The 26,456-nt window shown below is 40.4% G+C and overlaps 1 pseudogene; it reads left to right on the top strand.

Annotated features, from left to right (window-relative positions):
* Positions 1-4,449, top strand: part of LOC112407768 (regulator of nonsense transcripts 1-like) — a 126,692-nt pseudogene extending 122,243 nt beyond the window's left edge.
* Positions 4,450-26,456: the final 22,007 nt, after the last annotated feature.

Raw genomic sequence — 26,456 nt, 5'->3', positions numbered from 1 at the left:
CGCCAACTCTAATTGCCTGCCAGAAGCTAAAGAAATCCCCTTTAGAGAAAGATAACATTTCAAGAATCCCTGTAATTTTTACACATAATTTTAGTAATTCAATAAAAACTTTACCAGGTATACAAAATAAAAAATAAGGGGGTGGGGGAGGCGATAGAAACTGATGCACAGGTGATCCAGATACTGGTTTTCAGAAAAAGATTTTAAATGACTGTAAAATGGACGACAAGACAGAGAAATCAACTAGAAAACTAGAATTTATATCAAAAGAATAAAATGGAACTCCTAAAACAAAAAATAATATCAGAAATCAAGGATGCAATGGAGACCACCTCACATCCGACAGAATAGGTAAAATTAAAGCAACGTACTCACAACAGGCCGTGGTGACGGCGGTTCCTGCAGTCGCTGTGAGCTGCGGGTCTCTCCGAGGGCAGCGAGGGCAGCGAGGGCAGCGAGGGCAGCGAGGGCAGCGAGGGCAGCGAGGGCAGCTCTGGGCGCGCGGCTCGCGCGGTTGCGACCCTTTGGATACTGCCCAGCTACGCAGCGGCCTAGACCTCGGCGTGGCTGAGGGCTCCGCGCGGCGAAAAGGCAGCCGCTTGAGCTTGGAGGCGTTTCCGCCCAGCCCGCACATGCGCACCTTCCTGGATGCGCAGAAAGCCAACCTCCCAGGCTTCCACACGCAGGGCTAGGAGTTTGAAAGCACCGAGATCGCCTTCCCCAGCCAGACACAGACGCGCCTCCCAAGGTGGCAGCACTAGAGGTCGGGTCCGTGTAGAAGCTGCAGCCGGACAGGTGGACTCGCAGGTGGGCTGACCCGTGCGCATCCTGCAGAACCAGGCGAGAATGAGAACGTGGGCAAGACCAGCCAGTTGGCCAAGTTTAACTTCAAAGAAGATGAAGACGATACTTGTTAGAGGAAGGGTGTCTCATACATGCCTGCAGCTACTGGGGAATACCCGATCCCGACTGCATGGTTTACTGTGATACCAGCAAGAGTGGTTCAGTAGATCACGGAAATGCTTCTGGCAGCCACATTCTAAGTCACCTCTGAGGGCAAAATGCAAAGAGATGACTCTGCACAAGGATGGGCCCCGGGGGAGACGGTTCTGGAGTGTTATGACTGTGTCAGCAGCAAGGCCTTCCTCCTTGGCATCATTCTTACCAAAGCCACCTGGGTCATGGGGCAACTGTGCAGCCAACCCTAAGCCACTCAGAGCAGCCTCAAGAAAATCAGATGAGAGAGTTCACAGTGGAAACCCCGGATCCAGGACCACTACTTCCTGTCCTGGCTGATCACAATCCCTTCTGAGCAGGAACAGCTGTGGGCTCACAGATCACCAGGGAGTAGATGAGCCAGCTGGAGTAGCTCTGCAAGGAAAATCCTTCCACCACCTTGGAGGACCTGGAGAAGCCAGGGGTGGAGACAGGGCCCCAGCATATCATCCCCAGGTAGGAGGACTCTTACCAGTACCAGAACATATTTGGCCCTCTGGTCAAGCTGGAGACCAACTACTCTAAGAAACTGAAAGAGTCCCAGAGTCAAGGTAACATCACTGTCAGGTGGCACCTGGGCCTTAACAAGAAGAGAATTGCCTACTTCACTTTGCCCAAGACTGACTTTGATAATCAGGCTTTAGTAATAATTTGGTTAGGAGACATGCAGCTCATGCAGGGGAACAAGATTTGTCTGTGGTACAAAGGGGACCCGGTGCCCCTGTGGAAAGGGATCGGCCACGTCATCAAGGCTCCTGATAATTATGGCAATGAGATCGCCATTGAGCTGCAGAGTGGTTGTGGGCGTACCTTGGAGGTAACTCATAACTTCCAGGTGGATTTCATGTGGAAGTCAGCCTCGTTAGACAGAATGCAGAGTGTTGAAAACATCTGCTGTGGAGGAGAGCTCCGTGTTGGGCTACATCTACCGTAAACTGCTAGGCGTGATCAGAGAGTGCCAGCTGCCCAAGTACTTCACAGCACAAGAGTTCCAAGACCTCCACCACACTCAGGTTGGCTTTCCGAGGATGGTGCTGTAGAGACCACTGAGCTGGATCCAGGGACCACTAGGCACAGGGAAGATGTGACCTCAGCCACCATCATCTACCATCTGGCTCAGTGGGCCCGTGCTACTCTGTGCCCCAACTAACATAGCCAAGGATCAGCTGACCAAGAAGATCCACTGACCAGGCTGAAAGTCACGCAGCTCTGCGCCAGTGTCCTCGGCTCCCCATTGTGCATCCTGGCCCTGCACCAGCAGATCAGGAACGCAGGTAGCATGCCAGAGCTCCAGAAGCTGCAGTTGCTGAAGGACAAGACCTGGGAGCTGTCCTCTGCAGACCAGAAGCGGTACTTGGCCCTGAAGCAGACTCCTGAGAGGGAACTGCTTGTGAACACAGATGTCACCTGCTGTACATGTGGGTGACCGAAGCTTGCCAAGATGCAGTTTCACAGGGAGCCAGGCCACTGAGCCCTGGAGTGCATGGTCCCTGTGTCCTCAGAGCCAAGCAGCTGATCCTTGTGGATGACCACTGCCAGCTGGGCCTCATGGTGATATGCAAGAAGGCAGCCAAGGCTGGGCTGTCCCAGTCACTCCTTGAGTACCTGGTGGTGCTGGGCACCTTTCCCATCTGCATCATCCGCCTCCAGGTCCAGGATCAGAGGTACCCTGCACTCAGTGCCTTCCTGTCCAACATCTTCTGCAAGGACCCTTGTCAGAACAGCAGCAGGTCATGTGAAGATGCTCTGTGCGACCCAGGGCCAGGAGATCATCAGGTCAGGTACCTCCTACCTAACAGGCCAGAAGCTGCAAACATAGAAAAGATCACCACAAAGCTAATGAAGACAGCTGCCAAGCTGGACCAGATTGCCATCATCGTGTCCGTCATCATGTCCTATGAGGGCCAATGCTCCTACCAGCGCAGTACATGCAGCTCAGTAACTCCCTGCACACCAAGCCCTACCAAGAGGTGGCGAATGGCAGCGTGGATGTATTTCAGGGGCTCAGGAACAATTTTATCATCTTCTGCATGTGGGCAGGTAAGCACCAAAGCATTGGATTTTTAACCAACCCCAGGCACTTAATGTGGCCCTGACCAAAGCACATTATGGGCAACCCAGGGGCCCTGTCCATGCAGCTGCTCTGGAACCACCTGCTGAACTACAACCAACTGCTGGGGGCGGGGCCACTGAACAATCTGCAGGAGAGCCTCATGCGGCTCAGCAAGCCCAGGAAGCTAGTCATCACCATCAACCTTGGAGCCCGCTTCATGACAACATCCATGTGTGACCCCGGAAAGCCATTATCCCGGGATCAATCTATGATCAGAGCAGCCAGGGCCAGCCTTTGAACATGTGCTTCCAGACCCATGACCAGATCAGCATGATCAGTGCCTACCCCAGCCTCCACAGTCCCCATCGCCTCCAACCTGGTCATGCCACCCATGCTGCCACCGGGGTATTTTGGACAAGCTAACAGGCCACCCACAGGTGGGGTACCCCAAAAGGCAAGACTGGTCATGGGGGATTCTAGAAGAACAGCTTTGGGCCTCCTGGGCCAGCCAGAGGAATCTCCTCAACAGCCAGGCATGTGCCATCAAATCTGTCTCACAGGGTGCCCTGCGGACAGGCTGCATCTCCAGGTGCACCTTCCAGGTGAGTCAGGCCCACCTCTCCCAGCCCAAGCTGTTGTAAGACAGTTGTCTTGGCAGCATGACACTGTCACAAGACTCCATATACTCCATGTACCAGGGGCAGCAAGCATAGCAGCCCAGCAGAGTGATGGGGCTGGCCCAGTACTAGAAGGTAGTCTCCTCCACTAGCATCTTATTCTGGGTTAAAAAAGTAAAAATAGGGCTTCCCTGGTGGCGCGGTGGTTGAGAGTCCGCCTGCCGATGCAGGGGACATGGGTTCGTGCCCCGGTCCGGGAAAATCCCACATGCCGCGGAGCGGCTGGGCCCGTGAGCCATGGCCGCTGAGCCTGCGCCTCAGGAGCCTGTGCTCCGCAACGGGAGAGGCCACAGCAGTGAGAGGCCCGCGTACCGCAAACAAACGAAAAAGTAAAAATAAATGGATACCTGTTTTCCACTGCTGAAACTGAAGCATCATTTTGAGCAACACGAGAGGGAGAGGAACACCCAAGGGAGAGAGGAGCTTAAGTCAGAGCAAGTGCCCAATGCCGGTGCTTGGTGGGGAGGAGGAGGGGGAGTGAGAGGTGGGCTCCACCACGGAAGACCACCCACCATCAAGCTTCACCATCCCTGCTGCCAACAAGGCCCAGCGCCCACAATGTCCACACCTGGGTCTGCCACCAGGCCAGAGCGAGGAAGACCCTCATCTCAGAGGAGCCTTTTTCCCTGTTCTGTTCTTTTTCTCTTTTAGTTAAAGGGGAACTACGTTTTAGCAGGAAAAAAACTTCGCACTCTGTGCCCAGTCAGGGCTCCGGGCAGTTGACAGCTGTGCTAGGCTGAGCCCCTTCGAGGTGTGCTGTCCACACCAGCTCTGAAACTGCGGAGGGCATGCTGCCTGTGTTCTAAGAGGGTTTTCCTGTAAAGAAATACATGTTTGGAAGGTTTCTGGTTGCTTTTTAAAGATTCTTTAAAAGAAGTACTGAAATAAAGACTTTCCTGAGTTTGTCTCCCAAATCTGAGTGGTGGACCTGGGTGATGTGAGTAGCTTCCAGAAACAAAGTTTAAACAAACCAATACAACTAGAGACTAGGATCAACACCTGTGATGCAATTGCAAGAAGGGTTTTTGTTTGAAGTTTTAGCTTCCAGCAGCTTCTCCCTGCAGGTGAGGGAGCAGCATTCAGGAACAGGAGTCTCCTTTCTCCACTGGACTCTGAGAAGCAAAGCATTTCCCTCTAGGGCTGGATTTGCCCCTCACTCCCTGTGGAAAGTTGGACACAGAGACAGACACATAGAGGGAAGATGATATGAAGATACACAGAAAAACAACAGCCATGTGACTGTAGTGATGAAGCTACAAGCCAAGGAATGCCAAAGATGGCTGGCAAACATCAAAAGCCAGAAACAAAGAAGGATTCTCCCCCAGAGCCATCAGAGAAAGCATGGCTCTGCCAGCGCCTTGATTTCAGACTTCTAGTCTCCAGAACTGTGACACAATTGCTGTTGTCTTAAGCCACTCAACTTTTGATACATTTTTACAGTCACCCTAGGAAATCAATACAACTACTAGTATAGTTAACAACATGGATGAATTCTCAAAAGCATTATATTATGTAAAAAAATCTTACATAAAAGATACTTACTGTATGATTCACTTTATATGAAGTTCTAGAACAGGCAAAACTAACCTATGGTGGAAAAAAATCATAACAGTGATTGCTTATGGGTGAGGAAGTTGGGACTGGCTGGGAAGAGGCATGAAGAAACTTTCTAGGGGGATGACTATGTTCTATATCTTGGTAGGGGATTGGGTACACCAGTGTTTGCATTTATCAAAACTCAGCAAATGAATACCTAAGATTTGTGTATTTCATTGTATATAAATTCTACCTCAAAATAAAAACTACTATAAACAAATACTGAACTCTAGCTAATGGTATGCATGCTGAGGTGTTTAGAAGGAAGTGTAGTGAGGTCTGCATTTTAATTTGAAATGCATTAAAGAGTAAGATGGATTGATGACTATAGTTAGATGGTTAGGTAGATATGTGATAATGCAAGTATAGTATAATATTAATGGCAGAATCTAGTTGGTGGACATATGGCTGTTCAATGTAAAATTCTTTCAACTTTTCTGTGTGCTTGAATATTTTTATAATAAAATGTTACAGAAAAAAGAATGTAATAAAGGAGTTAACCAGAAAATTAGACATAGAAGTTTAATCAGGCTGCAGCACAAAATTTTAAAAAGAATGGAAAATACAGAAAGGAGCATAAGTGATACCAGTCTCAGGGATAAAGGCTAACATAGATATAATTGGAGTTGTAGAAGCAAAGAAGAAAAAGAATTGGCTAGATGCTATTTTTTAAAACATCATTTTTGAGAATTTTTCGAAGTAGATGAAAGACTTCAAGCCACATATTCGGTTAATAAAATGAATTGCAAGCATTTCTTTTGAATACAAAGGAAAACAAAATGAGGTATATCTAGTTCAACTGTTGAAAAACAAAGACAAAAACCCCTTAAAAGCATTCAGAGGTGCAACAATGAGACAGAACTGACTTCTCAATGGAATGACATCTTTAAAGTGAGGCCTGTGAATAGAGCTGGCATTTATTAGGCTTCTATTATATGTCAGGCTCTGGGCTAAACCCTTTACAAACATGGTAGCATTTAGTCCTCACACCCTCCCAATGAGGTAGAATTAAGAACCCCATTTTAGGGCTTCCCTGGTGGCGCAGTGGTTGAGAGTCTGCCTGCCGATGCAGGGGACACGGGTTCGTGCCCAGGTCCAGGAAGATCCCACGTGCCACGGAGTGGCTAAGTCCGTGAGCCATGGCTGCTGGGCCTGCGCGTCCGGAGCCTGTGCTCCGCAACGGGAGAGGCCACAACAGTGAGAGGCCCACGTACCACAAAAAAAAAAAAAAAAGAATCCCATTTTAATAAAAAGAAATTGAGGGTTGGAAAAGTTCATTATTTGTGTAAAGTCAGATGGCTAACCAGTGGTAAAGATTACAATTTAATTGTGACAGACTGTAATCATATTCACCTTAAGCATTGTACTTCCTCCCGTATTATAAGTGTTCTGCTTTTTTCCTCCACTTCTGTGCCTCTGCCAAGGCTCTTGATCTCAGCATTCCCTGATTTGGTAATCCCCCTGCCAAGTCTTGTAATGGTTATGAAAATATGCTTGGGGTTAATAGAAAATGGAGAGAGAGAGAGAGAAACTGAATGTGGTGGAACACTAGTATCTAGTATCAGATAACAAGGATACAGATCACATTATTGTATGATACTGGAGCACTGACTGTAGACAGAATACATTTAATTGGCACCTTTTCTTTGAATGTAGTATATCTAGTCTCCATTTTGACACTCTAGTAGATGACTGAAATGCTACCCTGTGTCTTGTTAGCACCGTATTGTAAAGTGTATATTATTATAGAAAATTGACAAGGTGATGAGCTGTCACTTTAGCTAAGAGAATATCCTATTTTTAATGAATATTATTTCATAAGGAAATGTGCTGATGACAGCTTATTTCAGTGGAAACTGTTGATGCGTAACCTTTTTGCTAGACAACATTGTATCAGTAGTGACTATACCTAAAAAATTATGCTAGATGCTAGAAATGTGTTTGCAAGAATAATTTTTAAGAAATGAGTACATAAGAGTAAGAAAAAGTATTTTTGAAATATTGTGTTAGCATATATTTATTACAGGAGATTGTGTGGGGGTATATTTCTTATGACAAAATAGTAATTTATATCCCAATAATATTTTGTTTTTATATATTTTTTCTTTACATCTGTGCTAAGATGTAAGAAGACGTCTTCAGAATAAATTTACAGGTGTAGATGAATGCACAAATGTATGTATGTATATACTGATATGCATATAGATGAAATATTCCAAAGTTTGTATTATATGTCATATGAATTACATCCAATCTGGCAGGGAAGCACAGATCTTCCACTGATTACTAGAATTAGGAGAGCTAAATTCAAGTCCTGGTTCTATCACTTTTATTTTGTAATCTTGGGAAAGTCCTTTAATCTCTTATTTAAGATGAGTTTACTTCTCAGTTAAAAATGGAGAAAATAATATTTGACCTACATACTTCACAGGGTGGTCAGGAGGCTTTTAAAAGAGATAATGTGTATGAAAGAAACATGATATTGCAAAAAGGTATTATATTTAATAATATATATAATTATATATTATAACATATTAAATATAATTGTGTATATAAATACAAGTATCATTATATGAGCTGAATTATTCTAGGAGTTACCAACTTATGGCTTCAAATAAGGTCATGTTAACAATAACTAAATTTCTCTACTCCATTGCTCACAACCTAATGAAGCCACCTCAAAATATGACCCAGCTTGTTGTAGGAGAGCGAAGGGGAGTGGAGTTTTAGGAGCTCATAGTGCATCTGCTCAGGTTCCACGCTCTCTCACTCACTAACACTTTCAAGAAACCAGCAGAAGTGCTCTTGCTGACGCCTCACAGCCCACCCGCTCACGGCAAGAACATCTGCATCTGGGCACCATCCTCTAGGACCCACAAAGTGGTCAGTGTCCAAAGAGCCAGAGTGGGGCTGTGTTCCTGCTCCGCACACAAAGAGAGAGAATGCCTGTTACACTGGCACAATTTCCAAGTCCCTCTTTGTTACACGGGCAGCAAGCTGTATTTCTAAGTGCCCTGTGTCTCTTCCTGCAGGACCCTGTCAGGAGTCCAGGCTTACAGCCCTAAGTCTGAAGCAGGCAATGCTGTTTTTCCCATTCTTTCCAGCCTGTCCCTTTGCTTTCCCCCATATACGCAAACACTTGTCTCATTTTCCTCTAACCAAAAAGTATTTTTGAAATGGCATTCTGTCTGGCATATTTCACGTTTCCCACACTTGCCTAGAAATGTCTGAAATCCAGTTGGGAGTACTTAATGCTCTAGCTACTCACTGCTGTGTAACACACTGCTCCAAAATTTAGTGACCTAGAACAATAACGATGTTTTGATTTCCACTGTTCTATAGGTCGTCTGGGTGGAAGTTTTGCTGGTCTTCTGGCACTACTCAGCTGAAGTCAGCTGAGCTGACTGGGGACTAGACTCAGCAGTGGCACTGGGATGATTGGGCCCCTCTTCCCTCATAGTCTCTTGTCATTAGGCTAGAATTCCTTCAATAGCAGCAAGAGTATACCAAATGAACAAAGACAGAAGCTGCCAGGCCTCTTAAAATCCAGCTTCTCAAATATACCACACCATTTCCGTAGCATTCTGTTGATCAAAGTATGTCACCAGGCCAGCCCAGATTCAAAATGGTCTGCACTTCTTCATGGAAGAGGCATGCAAATAGTGAGATGATAAGAATTTTTGGAGAGTCATCTTTGAAGAAAAACAACTACCATTCAGTCTCTGGCTACAACAGTGCAGATCCCTTGCACATGCAAAATACACCATCCCCCTCCCAATACCCCAAAAGTCTTATTCAATTACACTATTAGCTCTAAGTCCAGGATTTCATCATTAAACATGGTCCAGGTGGGGACAAGTTTCCACAGGTTCAGAGACTCAGATGCAGTTGCTCAAGTGTGGCTCTTCTTGATTTGTGAACTAAAATGACAAGTTATCTTCCCTCCCCACCTCACCTTCACACATACATGCAAAATGCAATAGTGAAAGAGGGATACGATAACTATAATAGACACTCCTGTTCAAGAAAGAGGAAATGGAAGGTGTGTAGAGCCACTGATCCATAGCAATTCTGAAATCTGGTCAGGTACATATTTTCAGGGCTGCTACTCTGGAAACAGAGAATGCTCTTTGATTAGGGACCAGCTTTGCCCCCTGGGAATAATTTCCTGATTCACTCTTCTCTTAGCTCTTGTCTTGCACACTGGAGTCTTGGCTCTGCCCTCTGAGTCATTACTTGCTCTCAACACAAATACAGAAATAGCCACCATTTCACAATTAGTGTACCATTTTTTTCCTAACAATGCACTCTCTGTGCCAACAGCTGACCAGGACTTATTAAAAGTTCAAAATGAAATGTGTGACCTTTCCATTTGTGCAAATATGTTCAACTATGTGTGTGGAAATGCTTAAGTCATTTGTATAAATTCATCAGTATAATTATATAATGAATACATGAATAATCTATACAGTTTTTGTACTAAATTAAGCTGTCTTCCAACGTAATAAGCTGTGAAGGAATATTTCTTGTGACTAAGAAATGCTATATTATTTTATGTCTCTTAAATCTGTTCTTTTACTTAGTTCTAGAAAGGGAAGGAGTATATGGCTTTATCCAGAGGCAAAAGAGGAGCTAGGTAGTGTCACTGACTTCCAGAATGGTGTTGAAAGAATGAAAGAGAGGGAGGAAGGAAGGAAGGAAGGAAGGAAGGAAGGAAGGAAGGAAGGAAGGAAAGAAGCAAGGAAGGAAGAAAGAAAGAAAAAAAGAAAGAAAGGGAGAAAGAAAGACTTGCCCAAATTCTCTCTCTCGGATATTTGCAATAGGGAGGAGTGAAATGTCCCAATTGGACATGGCCTTAGACTCTTTGGGAATAATACAGTACTAACAATACTTCAGTTCCTGGGCTCTCTAATATTTCTTGGAAGCTCTCCCATGAAAGTTTTCAGTGGGAAATCCAGAATCTGAGAAATTCTCAGAGTTTAGATACCTAAGATATTGCTATGTATCCTTGTAGTGAACCTGCATTAACTGCTTGTTAATGCTAAATACGGTTCCAGTGTTTTCCCTCCAGTTAATTTTTAGACATTTTTTTCTTAAGTAAATTGAGGTCATTATCAGATGTAAGACTTTAATATAAGTATGACAAAGATTGAGTTATTTTATTATAGGTCTTCTTCTATATTTTTGAAACCCCTCCCCACCCCCCAGTTTCCTCAGGAATTCCAGTTGTGCATTTATTGGCTTTTCTTTACCTGTCTTCTGTGTATTATTTTTCTAATTATCAATCTTTATTCTTTGTTATTTTATTTTGCTATGCTTTTCGATCCCTTCCTATATGTCTATGATTGTGTTTGTAATATATCCATTTCACATTTTGTTACTTCCCTGTTATTGTTTTTTCCCTGTGATTGTGTTATATGTTCCTTTTATTGTTTTCCAGCTCCCCTTCCATCTCTTCCTTCTGAATAGGATACTCTGAATCTATTTTTTAACAATTGTTTCAAAAAGTTTATCTTTTAATGCCTGATATAACAATAAAGAAATGTTTGACTTTCTGCCATAATTTTTCTTCTGATGTGCAGTTTCATTTGTCACGTTTTATTGTATTTCTTGCCTCCTCTTTTTCTGGTAATATTGCTGACTGTTTCCTTTTTATTATTACTCATCTTTTAATGGGAGCCTTTTCCTCTGGGTGAGCCACTCGTTGTGGAACAGAACAGTAAGGTGCTGGGAAAGTGTATGTGGAATGCCAATTTAAATATGTTGCCCCAATGTTGCTGCTCAGCAAGTCTGTCTCACACTCTATCATGAGGGTACACTTCACCAGGGCTCTGGTTATCCTGGTTTCTCCCTGTGGGCTGACAGGCAAAGCCTCAGTTGTGACATATACAAGTGTTTTGTGTGATCATTTGGTATTTATTTCTTTCTCTTTAGCCATTATTATCAGCAGCTGCAAAGCTCATGTACACACACTACTCCACCCTTCCTGAAAAGAGAAATGGGTGAGAGAATGAACAACTTCTCATCCAAGCCAGATACCCCCACTCCATACTGCTGGGTCAAATGTGACTGGGAATGTTCCTGCTAACAGACTTGGTACACAGCTGCAATCCCAAATAAGGGATTGCTGCTTGAGTGTCTCAGGGCCATGCCACCTACTTCTGGATTATTCTATATACTGCCCCAAATCTGTAATGCTATGAGATCTCCCTTAATATCCTCTCTTGATTTGATAGAAATAGCACATTCAGCAGCTGTCCTGCATAGTTTGAGGTAGGAATTGAGGCAATATTTTAATTTTTGTTGAAGTTAAATTACAGAGTTTCCTCTGTGTTTCTCATCCTTCTTTTTTTTTTAAATTGTTTTCATGCAGGAAAATGAAGCTGAAAATTTTTTACATTATTTTTTTTTGAATTTCCACTCTGTATGCCATAGAGTTGACCCTTGAACAACATGGGGGTTAGGGTGCCAACCCCATGTGGTCAAGAATCCGTGTATAACTTTACACTTGGCCCTTCTATCCATGGTTCTGCATCCACAAATCCACCAACCACGGATCTTGTAGTACTGTAGTACTAGAAATCCACATGTAAGTGGACCATGTAGTTCAAACCCATGTAGTTCAAGGGTCAGCTGTAGTTTAGAAATAATGTGATTTGCAGCAAGGTCTTTTTTCACCCACCTCCTAGAGTGATGGAAATAAAAACAAAAATAAACAAATGGGACCTAATGAAACTTAAAAGCTTTTGCACAGCAAAGGAAACCATAAACAAGACAAAAAGACAGCCCTCAGAATGGGAGAAAATATTTGCAAATGAATCAACGGACAAAGGATTAATCTCCAAAATATATAAACAGCTCATGCAGCTCAATATTAAAAAAACAAACAACCCAATCCAAAAATGGGCAGAAGACCTAAACAGACATTTCTCCAAAGATGACATACAGATGGCCAAGAGGCACATGAAAAGCTACTCAACATCACTAATTATTAGAGAAATGCAAATCAAAACTGCAGTGAGGTATCACCTCATACCAGTTAGAATGGGCATCAGAAAATCTACAAACAACAAATGCTGGAGAGGGTGTAGAGAAAAGGGAACCCTCTTACACTGTTGGTGGGAATGTAAACTGATACAGCCACTATGCAGAACAGTATGGAGGTTCCTTAAAAAACTAAAAATAGAATTACCGTATGACCCAGCAATCCCACTGCTGGGCATATACCTAGAGAAAACCATAATTCAAAAAGACACAGGCGCCACAATGTTCACTGCAGCACTATTTACAATAGTCAGGTCATGGAAGCAACCTAAATGCCCATCAACAAATGAATGGATAAAGAAGATGTGGTACATATATACAATGGAATATTACTCAGCCATAAAAAGGAATGAAAATGGGTCATTTGTAGAGACATGGATGGACCTGGAGACTGTCATACAGAGTGAAGTAAGTCAGAAACAGAAAAACAAATATCATATATTAACGCATATATGTGGAATCTAGAAAAATGGTACAGATGAACCGGTCTGCAAGGCAGAAATAGAGACACAGATGTAGAGAACAAACATATGGACGCCAAGGGGGGAAAGCGGGGGTGTGGGGGATGAATTGGGAGATTGGGATTGACATATATACACCAATATGTATAAAATAGATAACTAATAACCTGCTGTATAAAAAAGTAAAATAAAATAAAATTCAAAAGAAAAAAAGAATGTGATTTGTGAAGACCAACAAAATTACAAAGTCTCACTCAGATCATATATTTAAAAATAAAAGAGATGGCTTGCCTTTCATTCATGGTAACTGATACCCTTCAAGTTGTGGGAGAGGTCACAACAGTGAGAGGCCCGCCTACAGAAAAAAAAAAAAAAAAATGTGAAACTCCTTTAAAAGTTACTACAGGCAACTATAATTTTTCTTCCACCACTCTCCCTCTCTCTTTTTTCACTCTTTTCTTCCTTTCTTCTTCCTTTTTTCTTCCAAGGTATTGATTTGATTTAATTCAATGATTCATACCAGCCTCCTAAAAAATTACTCAAACCTCTGCTTGAGCTTTCTACCCTCCCCACCTTGGTTCAAACTCTTACTCTCTTTGCAGAATGTCTATTTCTTCTTCTCTGGTCTGCCAAACTTTCCACATCTTTCAAAAGCATTTTAAGGGACTTCCCTGGCAGTCCAGTGGTTAAGACTTCATCTTCCAATGCAGGGAGTACGGATTTGATCCCTGGTGGGGGAGCTAAGATCCCACGTGCCTTTTGGCCAAAATACCAACACATAAAACAGAAACAATGCTGTAACAAATTCAATAAAGACTTTAAAAATGGTCCACATCCCAAAAAAAAAAAAAAATTTTTAAAAAAAAAAAAAAACAGTTTATACTTTAAAAATGGGCCCCATCCCAAAAAAAAAAAAAATCTTTAAAAAAAAAAAAAAAGCAGTTTAAGTTCTACTGTTCAGTGAAACTTTTCTAAATCATGCTGGGTTCTCATGTGAAAGTATAAAAAGTACTTTCTTACAACTCCTATGCCAGTCAATAGATTGTCTTGTGACCTCAACTCTGTGTGGTTATTTGCTCCTACATGGTTATTTAACCCCACACCTAGATTTTTTTTTTTTTTTTTTGCGGGACGCAGGCCTCTCACTGTTGTGGCCTCTCCCATTGCGGAGCACAGGCTCCGGATGCACAGGCTCAGCGGCCATGGCTCACGGGCCCAGCCACACTGCACCACCAGGGAAGCCCCACACCTAGATTTTTAAGCTCCTTGATGTCAGGGACCAGGAATATTTTTCAATTTCCTGGACTCTGGTCCAGTGATTTACACAAATATGCTTAACAAATTTTGGCTGATTGTGTGTACTAGCAACCAAAATGAGATATGCAGAAGGTGAAAAGCTTTTCAAACTTTATATAAAAATGATGAAAAAATGTGATTTACTTATATTAAACAAGAAAAATATGGACTCAAAGGAAAATTTGAGAACCTTTCAATATATGTCAGCCCTGACACGTTTTAATCACAGTAGACACAAAATTTCTCCAGCACACAGTTATCCATCATGAAGTTATTGGATGAAAGTGAAAAACCAGAAGATTTTCCAAAACATGTAAAAGAAACCAACAAACAAAAAAAACTGGTGTCTCTGAGGACACCAGTTTCACTGGGCAAAATTTCTCTATTCAATTTCTCCAAAACAGGAGTAACTTTATTTTCTTCCTAATTAAAGCAGAAGTAAATCTAATTTAAGTTTTTGCTTTCAATCATCACCAATAAAAAGACATAATTAGCTTTTCGCTATCTTGGCCTTGACTGAGAGATGAAAACTAACTGGAAAAGAATTATCTCAGAAAGAGTAATATAGAAATTATTTATTTCGGGGTGAGGGCAAGGGGAGGTACATAACTATAACATGTGGAAATGTATGAAAGATAAAATAACAGTTCAATGTTTCTACCTTCTGAGACAAATATATAAATAAAAGTATATTTTCCATTCAAAAGAGAGAGAGATCGGAAAATAATGAATAGGTATATCTATACTTATAATACATTATGCATCTGTTATAGAAATGTATTTGTTAACATGGACAAATATTCATCATATATTGCTAATGTTTTTAAAAGCAATTAAAATAATGCATACTATGTAATTTTACTATGTAGGTAAAATAATACATATTCGTTTAAGTCTAGAAGGAGAGGGTAGTGGATGCTGTAGGTGCCTCTTCTCTATCTGTCACTTTTACTGGGTCAGTGCATCCACACCGAGCTGCTATGAGCATAGCCTGCTGACAGCTCACCACTGCCTCCTTCCTCTGAAGAGGTGTCCTTCACTAAATAGGAACTGCCTTGCTTGAGCCTCTGGGGGCATCCCACTATCAATGACTGAATTACACAGAATACAACTGCCTGGGCCCGTTGTCTCAAGTGGTAACCAACAGTGTGGTGCAGTCCATGCTGTGAGTTCCACCTGAGATTGCAACCTGAGGCTTGAGCTGACTCCGCAGACTTCCTTGGCTCCTCCCCCCACCTTATCCCACTGCTTCCCTTGCCCTGAGAGCCCTCTCTCTATTAAACCTGTGTACCCGATTGCAGGCTTGGCTTCTAGGGAAACTCAGAAGGACATGAAATGTTAAAACTAATTCTACAGGTGCTGAGATTAAATATCATTTTTAGTTTATTTGTCCTGCTTTTCTCTAATTAAAATATATTGTTTGTATATATAGTTTAAAAAAGTATAGAGAGTTTCAAAATACTAAGGTTTCTAAATTGTTATTTATATGCTCTTGTTTGGTAGAACCAGGGAAGTTAATTTTTAAAATATAGACAAAAGAAAATTTAAAGGAAACATTTAACATATTTTGTTTTAATAAAATGTGTTTATTTAAATAACACTAAAATTATTTTGAATCCTTCAGGAAAAGAATTTTGAATACTTGTGAATTTCTAAATTATTAATAATAAATTATTTTCTGACACGAATTTAGGTCTTTTATTAGAACCAACCTTAGGATTTTATGCTAGATGAAATGTAAATATTAACTAGAATATTATTGACCCTTTTCACCTTCCTTTCTGTAATTGCTTAAATAAGTATATATTAACGTCTAGATAGACTTGAAAGGCATACTATAACATAAAACAGGAAGGATTTCATTTTCTTTGGCATTTTTCTGTTTAGTCATATCTAAATCACGCAAGTTTCAGCAAAGACAGGTTTGAAAATTTGTGGAAGGTTTTGGCATTATCTATGACTTGAAACCATTCATATTTAACATGATATGTTTTCAATTATATGTCTATCTCTGTATAGATCTAGACATAAATCTTAGATGTATAGTATTTATCCCAGACACTGTGCTAGGCATGTTACACTAGTTTTTCACTTAATCGTTGCAGTACCCCTTCAGCATTACTATTATTATTCATAATTGAGCTCAGAGATATTAACTACCTTATGGAAGGTCTCATACTACAGAGTTCTAACTTTGTACCATCCCTTTCTTACTTTATAGTGTTTAGGAATCAGATTTGCTACTTTCTCCTACAGTATATTTTATACCTTTCTCCACTATGGCTAATAACTGACCACAAAGCTTTCCCTAAATAAAATGGCAAGTTATTATCTAAAATAACCAAAATTCAAATAATTTGTAGGGGAAAGCTTAATAAAGGATAACTTATTATTTTAAGGGCATCCCTCAGAGCTATAATGATAAATGAAATTATATTACATTTCTCAATAAAGAGGAAACTATGTTCTCCAAAGCACATAAAATTAGTTCCAAAATTAAAAATTCAGAAGTTAGACTTAAATGAATGCTATCAATTAATTTTTATGAAAGAACTAGAACCATTTTGAAAAAGTTCAATTGTCTTCTAAATGAAAATTAGATAAATAACTTCATTTTATTGAGAAAAATTATTATGATCTGAGAGATAGAACTAGCAGGCTTTCTCACCTTCAATTAAAAATATCAATCCTCCAGTGGAGTCCCCCGAATCATTCATCTACAGATGAGCAGAACTCAAAGAGGATTTCATCGAGAGAGCAAAGGAGCAGTAGTTGACAGAAATGCTTCTTTTTATTTGTGATTCCATTGTCTTCAGTGAAAATGAGATTTTTTTTTAAATGAGATTTAAAAAAAATACCCTAACAATGTTTGAATAAATATTTAAGTTGTTAAAAGTTCCAGGTACTGTCTTGTGCCCTACAAGCTGAGGGAACCCTAAAACAATGAACATATTCTCCATGTACTTTAGGTTTTCCTAATTTCAGTGCAATCTTACAGCTGCTTGAAAAGTCACTGCCTGCTCAGTTCTTCATAAAGCAAATAAAGAATAAAAAGAACTCTCCCTTTATCATTGTGTTGTTGGAAAGAAATCTATAAAGATACCGTGCAGGTCCTTAATTACTCAGTATGTGAGAATCTGACCAGTAATATGGAAAGACACAAAATGGTGACCTATTTACAGTGTTCCACATTTTTTTTTAACATCTTTATTGGAGCATAATTGCTTTACAGTGGTGGGTTAGTTTTTGCTTTATAACCGTTCCACATTTTTATTGTTACTATTTTTCTTTGAAGTGACTGTAAGGAAGGAAACAATATGGTATTTCTGTGTCCCTGGTCATCCTTTTCATTGACCCTGTTTTTTCACTACTAGAGAAGTATTTGTCCTTGTGTGTTGAACTAATTTAAGGAACTAGAAACATCTATGAATTCTATAGAAAATTTTATGATAGAGCAAAAAGTGACTAACCCATTTGTTACCATCTTCTCAATGGCACAAATGGCCCAAATCATAAATATCGTAATCTAACTGAGACAAGATGAAATGGACCATTTTCTGTGCAGTATCACTTTTCCTTTTTTTTTTTCTAAGCATGGAAGCATTTGCTGAAATGTGATATCTGTAATGACAAGCCACAGGGGAAAAGAAAGCAAAACATCCTTGCACAGTGATGGTAGACTATTACATTTAGCCTACCCACACAAATTGGTCCCAGCAGTTTTCTCTTTAATTCAGGATTTATGGAAACATCTGAGATTATAAAATTAACCAAACAAAAACAGATGCTATAATTGTGAGGAGCCCAATTCTTGGATGAATACCAGATCTAAACATTAGTATATGGAGTGGAAACATTTTAACTTAAATTCTCATATATCCGTTTACAAGCCGATGTGAATATTCCACATGAAATAACTATTTTAAACAGCTTGGAGAAATGAAATTATGTTCACGTAAGTGGCCCATTTTTCTCCCTTTCAAAAGGAAGACAAGAGCTATTAAAATGATCATTTCCTCAAGTTTCTTAATTAATAAAATAAAGTCTCCCACCTATTAACAATTCCTAGGAAAGATAGGGGGAGAGGTATATCTTAGATATAGCTCCCAAATTGTGCTTTTATAGTACCCTGGGGTGATACATAATAACGCCACTGTCATTTAGTTTGCATATCTATTGTGGAAGATCAATTTTGAGCAGTACTTAGCATTTTGGCCAGTGGTAGCATCAGCTGAAAAGAAAAAAGAACACCTGTATATTTAAATAAGAGTAACTATTTAAAGGTAGTAGAAAATACTCTTCTAGTCTAGGCTACACTTAGATATTGTAAAAGACGTGGAAATTACTCTTTGGAAAAGAGATATAAAAAATGATGTTTGATAGTCTTATTTCCACTAAGGGCTGGGTGTAGTTGTAGCAACTGACTCCTTGTGGCTATGCCTTTGCTGAGACTGGTTTGAAGGTAAAAATACAAAGGAAATTAGAGACTTGAAATCAATCAAAAATGTGTTCTTTTTAGGAATGAAGGAACTTTAAGTGATCTAAGATGCTTTTTCTGTAAAGTAGTAGGTTTCTCTGAATTAAAGAACACATGGCAGAGGCTATGGTTCTAAGACTGGGTAAAAAAAAGCTTTGTAAACACACTCAGATAAATGTCAGGATAATACCTCCAAGGGACCCTGGCCAAGATTTGTTTATTGAATTTACACAATTGAACCAATCATGATTAAACTGCCTCAGGGCCAAAGTTCAAAGGGATGACAATCAGAATGCATAAAAAGTAGAGCAACGACTGGCATATATTAAAATAAATAAGATGTCAATGTAAAGAGATGTGTCTTTCAGTTCTTTACAGTTCTGCTTGTAGAAGGTTATTAGACAAGGGTTGGACCAAACCATGATGAACAAAGAATCCCACACACAAGGTCCTTCCACAGAAATCTAATTTCTTCTTGAGTTCTTTATGGATGAAATGTGATGACTGTTAGCTGGAGCTCTCCAGCTGATTTATATTTCTATGAAGTTGAGTAAACAGTGCTTTCCACAGTGCATTCCAGAGAACACAAAACCCATGGAATGTTACTAAACATTAGCCAACCGCTCTCCTTTCCTACCAAGGTGAATCATTGAGTAAACATGGATTTAAATCTGGTTTAACAAATTGTCTGTTTTTCTAGAATCCATGTTTCCCAAACTTATTTCCCTTCATAGTCCCTTTTTCTGAGGCAAATCTTGCAGGAACAGTATTCTTTTGGAATACACTTTGGGGAACCCAAATCTAAGTTAATTAATGTACAAGATCTGTGCATAGTCCTAGGCCCGAAGGTGAAGAAAATTGGTTGCCTGGTCCACACAAACTTCTTAATTCCAGTCAGCCCCATTTTTCTTCCATAATAGGCAGTCTTCCTTCCCACTTAAGAGCTTAGTCCCTTCACGCTCCCCTCTATCAAATGTTAATCTGACTCTCCTTAAAATAAGGTAAAAATGCTTGATAATTGCTGGAGTGTGTTTTCTCACAAACATATTTGCATGCAACAGAATAGACCTTTGATGCGAAAGAATGTAACTCTTACTCAGATATTTTAGGCAAGCAAGTAAGAACAATATTTGAAGGAATAATAAAGCTATTTATAGGCATCTTGTGCCCATATGCCATAAATTGATAGTCATACCTGAAAGTAACCCAGACCAAGATACTGAGGGCTCAGGAACTCAAAATTAGGACTTTGAACTGGACCTGGAGGTCTCTGAAGCACTTGTTTCTCAATTTCCCTGCATCTGAGCGATTCCATGAGTCATCTGATAACAGAGTCACCATGCGGTAATGGCATCAATGTCATTTAATTGCTAACCCTGGACTAGTTGTTCCCTACTAGAAAGGCACCCAGAACAAGAGCTGCTCAGTTAGCTGAGGCTAAGCTGACTTGTCTTGGCATTTATGGGTACTAAACTCTCCAGGCAATGTTCACACAAGCTGTTAGCACCACAAGTCCATGAAGTCCAGTAACCCAAGGTACCCAGAAAGTCAAAACTCAAAAGTCCAGGCAGAAGGACAGGGAGCATCTTGACTGTTTTCCTATTACGTGGTTTATTCAGTCACTAAACAGTTCCTGAGCCACGTTGTTCTAGGAACTGGTGACAGGAGAAAAAGCAAGACAAATAAGGCCCAAAGATCCATGATACTTACATGTTAGTTGGGGGGAAGACAGGCAAGAAACAAATAAACAAGGAATTATCAAGAAATGCATGAGTACAAGAAAGAAACTATAAACAAGTGACATAAAATATAGTGATGGGGCTCTGGGGCCAATGTACACAGAGAGGACTCCAGCATCCAGAGATAAGAATGACAAATACTAGGCCAGGTCCTAGAAGGAAGCTAAGACATCTGGTAAGAGATTGGGACAAAGATAAGAATATGGATAGGATCTTAGATATATGACACCAAGTGGGTGAGTAACTCAGGAAGCCAAGTACAAGAAGAACATTTAACAGAATGAGAGTGAGGAGGGGTACAACATAGCTGCTACCCTTTGATCACCACTGAGCATGTTATGAGTCTAATTGCAGTTGAAAAATATAAAAGGCAACACTGGGGCAGCAAATGCTACTTAGAGAGCAGGCAAAGTAAGCCAACAAAAGTTCCTACTCCAAAGAGTTGCCATTTGATTTTCTGCTCCAGTTCACATAGATCTGGGATCTGGGGTAAACACATCTCTACCACTTAAGGAGATGAGTAAAGAGCAGGAGCCTGGCATTTTATAACTATTGGATCAAGAGATTATATCCTGAGAATTCAGATACGAAAGAGGCATGCCTCATTTGCTTATGGTGATGGCAGCTAGCACTCGGCTGGAATTTCTAACTGCAAGTTCAACCCTGGCTCCACACATTTGATTCATTTCTTGGGCTGGTGTGATAGCTAATTTTGTGTGTCAACTCAACTGAGCTAACGGAGCTCAGATAGCTTATAAAACAATATTTCTGGGTGTGTTTGTGAGGGTGTTTCTGAAAGATTAACATTTGAATAAGTAGACTGAGCAAAGATCCCCTCTCACCAACTTGGGTTGGCATCATCCAATCCATTTAGGGCCCAAATAGAACAAAAAGGTGGAGGCAGGGTGAAGTTGCTCTCTCTGCTTAAGCTGGGACTGCCACTATCTACCCTCAGATATCAACGCTCCTGGTTTCCAGGCCTTTGAACTCAGACTGGGACTTACACCATTGGCTCCCCTGGTTCTCAGACTTTTGGCCTTGAACTAGAACCACACCACCCACCAGCTTTCCTGGGCCTCCAGCCTGCAGATGGCAGATTGTGGGACTTCTCCACCCCCATAGTCACGTGAGCCAATCCCTCATTATAAGTCTCTTTTTATGTATCTCTGTATGTCTTACTGGTTCTGTTTCTCTGGAGAATCTTAATATAGCTGGTGTAATAAGTGGCAATTCCCTGCATCAGCAGCAGAGAGACTACCATGTATGACAAATAGACTGGGCAGGTATTTGATAGGATATGCGTTTTCTTTTCATGTAAAAACCCATATCTTCTAACCTGGTTAACTCAGCAGTTATTAGTAATATTTGTATATAGGCTCTAGACTTTATATCTCCTATGCAAACAGATGGTCAAAGATTAATTTTCTACATATAAAGCTTTCAGAAAATTGTAAATTTCCTAACTGGTGAGAGTTCATCTCTACAGACATTATATTTTAATGAATAGTTAAATGAAAATATATAATATTAAATATTGACTTGAGGGTATTATTGGAATCCCAAAACTCAGACTAGAGATTGAGGCAGAAAGACGAATTGACTTTGGAGGGATTCAACATTACAACTGCTTGGGCTCATCTGTAAAGAGCTCAAGAAAACAAAAGCAAAATTAAATGAAACAAACGATTAAACATGATTTAAAATATGTTTATATGTCTCTACCTATCTTTAATTTGGCATGAATTACAATGGAAAAAAAATTTTACAATCCATTTGTTTCTTTTTCTGTCCATGTAATCAAATATGGTCCTAAACATTTAGGGAGTTATGCTTAAGAAATTGTTTTAGGGGTCAGTTTTTATCAAAGTGCTAAAATGAAAGAGAGGAGGGGGGAAGCTATTTTGGCTTAAATTACAGGATAAAATAGAAAACAGATCTAAAATTCACTTGACCAAAAACTTAATTGAACTTAATGCCTTACACTCAGCATTAATATTTCAGAACATCAGTGCTTTCAGTATTTGCTCAAAATTTATCTTCTATTTTCAACAAACACTTCCTAAAATAAAAGATATTACATACATTCTGTTACACGCTCTGAAGGCTAAAAAGATAAAACTCATCCTAATCCTGAAAAGGCCCTTTATATATGTTTTATAGGTACAAACCCTAGAGTATAAAAACATAATTGGTTTTGTCAAAGGGTGCCATGGGGAAACTTTAACCTCTACATAATCTCTACCAATCCCAAAACCTGTCCTGAAAACTCACAATGTCACTAAGAGAAAAATGTTTGCCATGCCAATACAGTTTTAATACATTCCCTTGCCCTCTCTTCCAGTTTCCTAAGTTTAAGCCCCTCCCTGTAGAAAGGCTAGACCCTCCAGTGGATCCTTTGCTGTGTAACAGAGGAAGGAAGGTCAGTCCAATTTTAGAAGAAAGGGCGTGGATAGGATGTGAGAAAACCTGAGAGAGGAGATATGACTTGAGTGAAACTTTGTGGCTCCATTAGATTTTCACGAGCAGGAATGAGGGCAGGCTGAAGAGCCTGCAAGAGCAAAGATCTAGATGAACTTTGACAAGTACCAAGAATAATCAAGAAGGATTAGGAAAATCAGCCTGACTCCAAGTTTAGCATAACCCCAGGGGCACCACTCACATCCTACCTGGTACGGAGCTATGCTCCAGGGGACCCCCCTGAAGGTTAGGGCACCTGCTTGGATAATAATATTGACTGCTCACTCCTTGGTTTACACTTCAGAAAAATAAAAAGCTTTCTGAGTAGAAAGTACTCCGTAAAGGCTAAATAATGATAATGTCCTCTCCAGTGTGTATAGATTGGTGAATGCGTTTTGACTTTGCTATCTTTCTTGGGGGACTGTGCACAGAGACTTGGATATATGTGTCCTTTTCTGTTGCTTCATTTGTCTTTCTCTTTCTACTGTAATAGCCCTGTCTCCAGTTCTCACTTTCCACTGAGATCAGAAAATTGTCTCCCTGTCACTGGGGCTGTGGCTTCCTTTCGGCAGATCTTTCCATCTCCGTTAGTCCATCTTATCGAATTTCAGGCTCTCCACAGACCTTCCCTTATTCTGTCATAGATCTTACTTTGAAAAATCTATTGTGCTTTTTAGGTTCTCTCCACAGCCCTGACTTGTCCACCTCTCTGACATCTCATTTTCTTTCACGGCTCTCCCATGTACCTCACTAGGCCTTTATTGAACACTCCAGAAAGGGTAAAATGGGAAAGGGTGAGCTTGTAAATTATAGAGAGAACCAATCTCTTGACTACTAAAATGGCGTTCTACTGATGTAATTTGTCAATATGTTGTTTAGTACCTCACAAAATCAGACACGCACGGTTGGTAGTAAAAATTGACCAAATCGGGAGATATAAATTCCCTCTGATTGCAGGTCCGAGAAGCGGAAATCCATACGCAGGAGTAGAGAAATATTGATGGAGCTGCATTGGCTTAAGGGCTTAAAATCACATTCCTGACCCTCCATGAAAGTGTTGGGTCCTAACACCCAAGGTACGTTTTGGAGGACCTAGCAGTGTGACCGTAAGAAGAAATGCAATCTTTAAATACACCTCCATATGTGCTTGGCCTCCTGAGTGTCTCCTCTCTATTAGGTGAGTGTGGGAGAGGCACACAGATATTCACAAGGACAATATAACCCAAATTTATCACAATTTAACATGTTACAGCACTTCCTACTGAAAATGAGTATTTCTCAAAAAGACAGGTGTTTACCACAAGAGTTACTGAGAATCGCTTTGCTATGGGTATGCTGGGTTTCCCTTATTTATGCCACGTTCTCCTCAAGATGCAAATATGGGTCACTCACAAGGAACATATTTTAGCTAGCTTTTTGAGGTAGTGAAAGCCTTTACCATAAAAAAGATATCAAGGAGGAGTTCTGAAGTGTTATGATCACGAAAATTACCACAGCTGTAACTTTAAAATAGCTTGAATGTTCTATTTTTAGGCTTTGATCCCTCACATAAAACAGTTTCTCCTTTTAAATGACTTTGTCAGCTACAGATTATTCCAAATATACACAATGACAACAAGTAAACTATTTTACAATGGCATCTGAGTACAGATCTAACCTGTATCTTTTTTCCAGTGTTTACTTTTCTCCTTATGGCTTCTTTCTTCTTTCCTTTCCTCTTTCCGCTATTTTACACCGGGTTTCTTGATAAACTTTAACTACATTGTCTCAATGTATTTGTGATCTAACTTTATAATTCTTAAAAACCTTTCCTGGAATATATTTCAGGGAATTGTGTAAAACAACTGCTTGTTTCTCCTATAAAACATGTTAATAGTGTCTTCTAACTCTGTATTTATACTAGTTTCCCTTCCATCCATTACAACTAATCAATGACTTAGATGCAGCATGCTTGTAGCATGAGCTTGCCTATTTCCACTAAATACTAAAATACGCTCTTTAGAATGATGTCATTTGGTCAGTCTGGAGACAATCAAATTGCTGAAAACCAAAGAAGAACTCACTGTTTAAAAAGAAAAAAATATAGATAAGGAAAATAAAGGAGCACTTCTTGGGAAAATGAAGAGAGGCAAAAATATCATATAATACGTTATTCTTCCAAGTGCTCGTCTTATTTTGTGTAACTTCCCTGAGCTTCTAGGTTCTTGAAGACTGAGAATTTAATAGAAGAAAAAAACAGTCTGCGGTAAAGAAGATTAAGTGAGGATACTGTATATAATAAAAGCATTTTCTGGGCAAAATGAGGATGATTATCAGATAGAGATGCACATGTACAGATATGGGAGATATATATATATATTATATATATATATTTCTCACGGGGTGATTTTTAGGCACCATGACTTTTCTATTACTTGATTAAAAGACTAGACATTTCCCCTTGAGATTTGTCCCTCTGCCTAATGTGCTGTAATTGCAACAGAGTGCTTGGCACACAGCAGCAATGAGCAATCTTCTGTAATAAATTTGGGTCACTGCAAGAGTTCATCGTGCAGTCCTCGGCAACGGGAGATAAAGTACTGGTTACTTCATCTCTAGCTTTCAGCTGCAGTGTCACTGGTTCTCCTGCCTAATGATATTAATAGAGCTAAATGTACGCAAAGTATCCATGTCCTGGCTCTTTCCCCTCCCCATTTCTACGTATATTTCATCTCTAGAAAACATTTCTCACAACGGAAATGTGAATCAGAAATGCGGAAGGGTCAGGTGCCGACAAAAAGACGACTCCCCTTTCCTTTGGCTCATTCTTTTTCTTGTCCTATATTTCTTCAGATCAACATTTTAAAAATCTTTTAGTTCGTATAAATTCTCTCATCTATTTCTCTGGCGGAAAAACAAACAGAGCTTGGTGTAGGGCTCTCCAAAGTGCTGACTGCAACGGCTAAGCGGTCGAATGAGCTTAGTGAGTGCTTTTCTTTAGAGAAATGATTTTTCACTTGCTTCATTACCCTTACTCTTCAGAGTTTCTTATTTACAGATTGTCGGTCGCAGGAATTTATTTCTGCCACCTGTAAACACATTTTACAGGGCTACCGGCGAGATTTAACCCTCTACTTGAAAGTCTGGACAACTCTCCAGCCATCCCTTTCCAGATTCTTCTATGACCGCACCCACATCACACGCTCTCCTTCTGCCCCACCCCTCGCCGTGCACCGAAAAATCCAGCAGCCGTTCATTCTCAAATTGTGCTCTGTAAAACTTTTAAAACTCTTTTTTAACAGAACTGGGGGGATTCAATAAAAGGAATTAAAACAATAGAGCAGAAATCAGAACTAGAAAAATTAGAGAGAGCGAATGGTTTCCTTTTAACTCCAACACACATATTTAAATCAGTGAACTCTGGCAGCCGGCTTCAGGCAGAGGGCTGAGACATGCGTTTTGCTTTTGAAGATCTTTGCCTGAAAATGCTTTTGAAGCATTTAATAAGTGAGTTAGGACTGTGTAAATCTTGTTAAAGCAAGTGAACATGAAGTGCATCGCCGAAAAGGCAGCCTGTTAACGCTTGGAGGGAAATCACTGTCCTTATTCTGCTCTTACATCAATATCAGGGGCGAAGCTAGAATGTGCACTTGACCTCGCTTCATACTGATGAAAATTCTC

The sequence above is a fragment of the Neophocaena asiaeorientalis genome, unplaced genomic scaffold (genome assembly GCF_003031525.2).
Source record: "Neophocaena asiaeorientalis asiaeorientalis breed wild unplaced genomic scaffold, Neophocaena_asiaeorientalis_V1.1 scaffold149, whole genome shotgun sequence".
Classification (NCBI taxonomy): Eukaryota; Metazoa; Chordata; class Mammalia; order Artiodactyla; family Phocoenidae; genus Neophocaena; species Neophocaena asiaeorientalis.
Note: the sequence above shows the minus strand (reverse complement) of the source record. Positions and strands in the feature narration are given on the sequence as shown.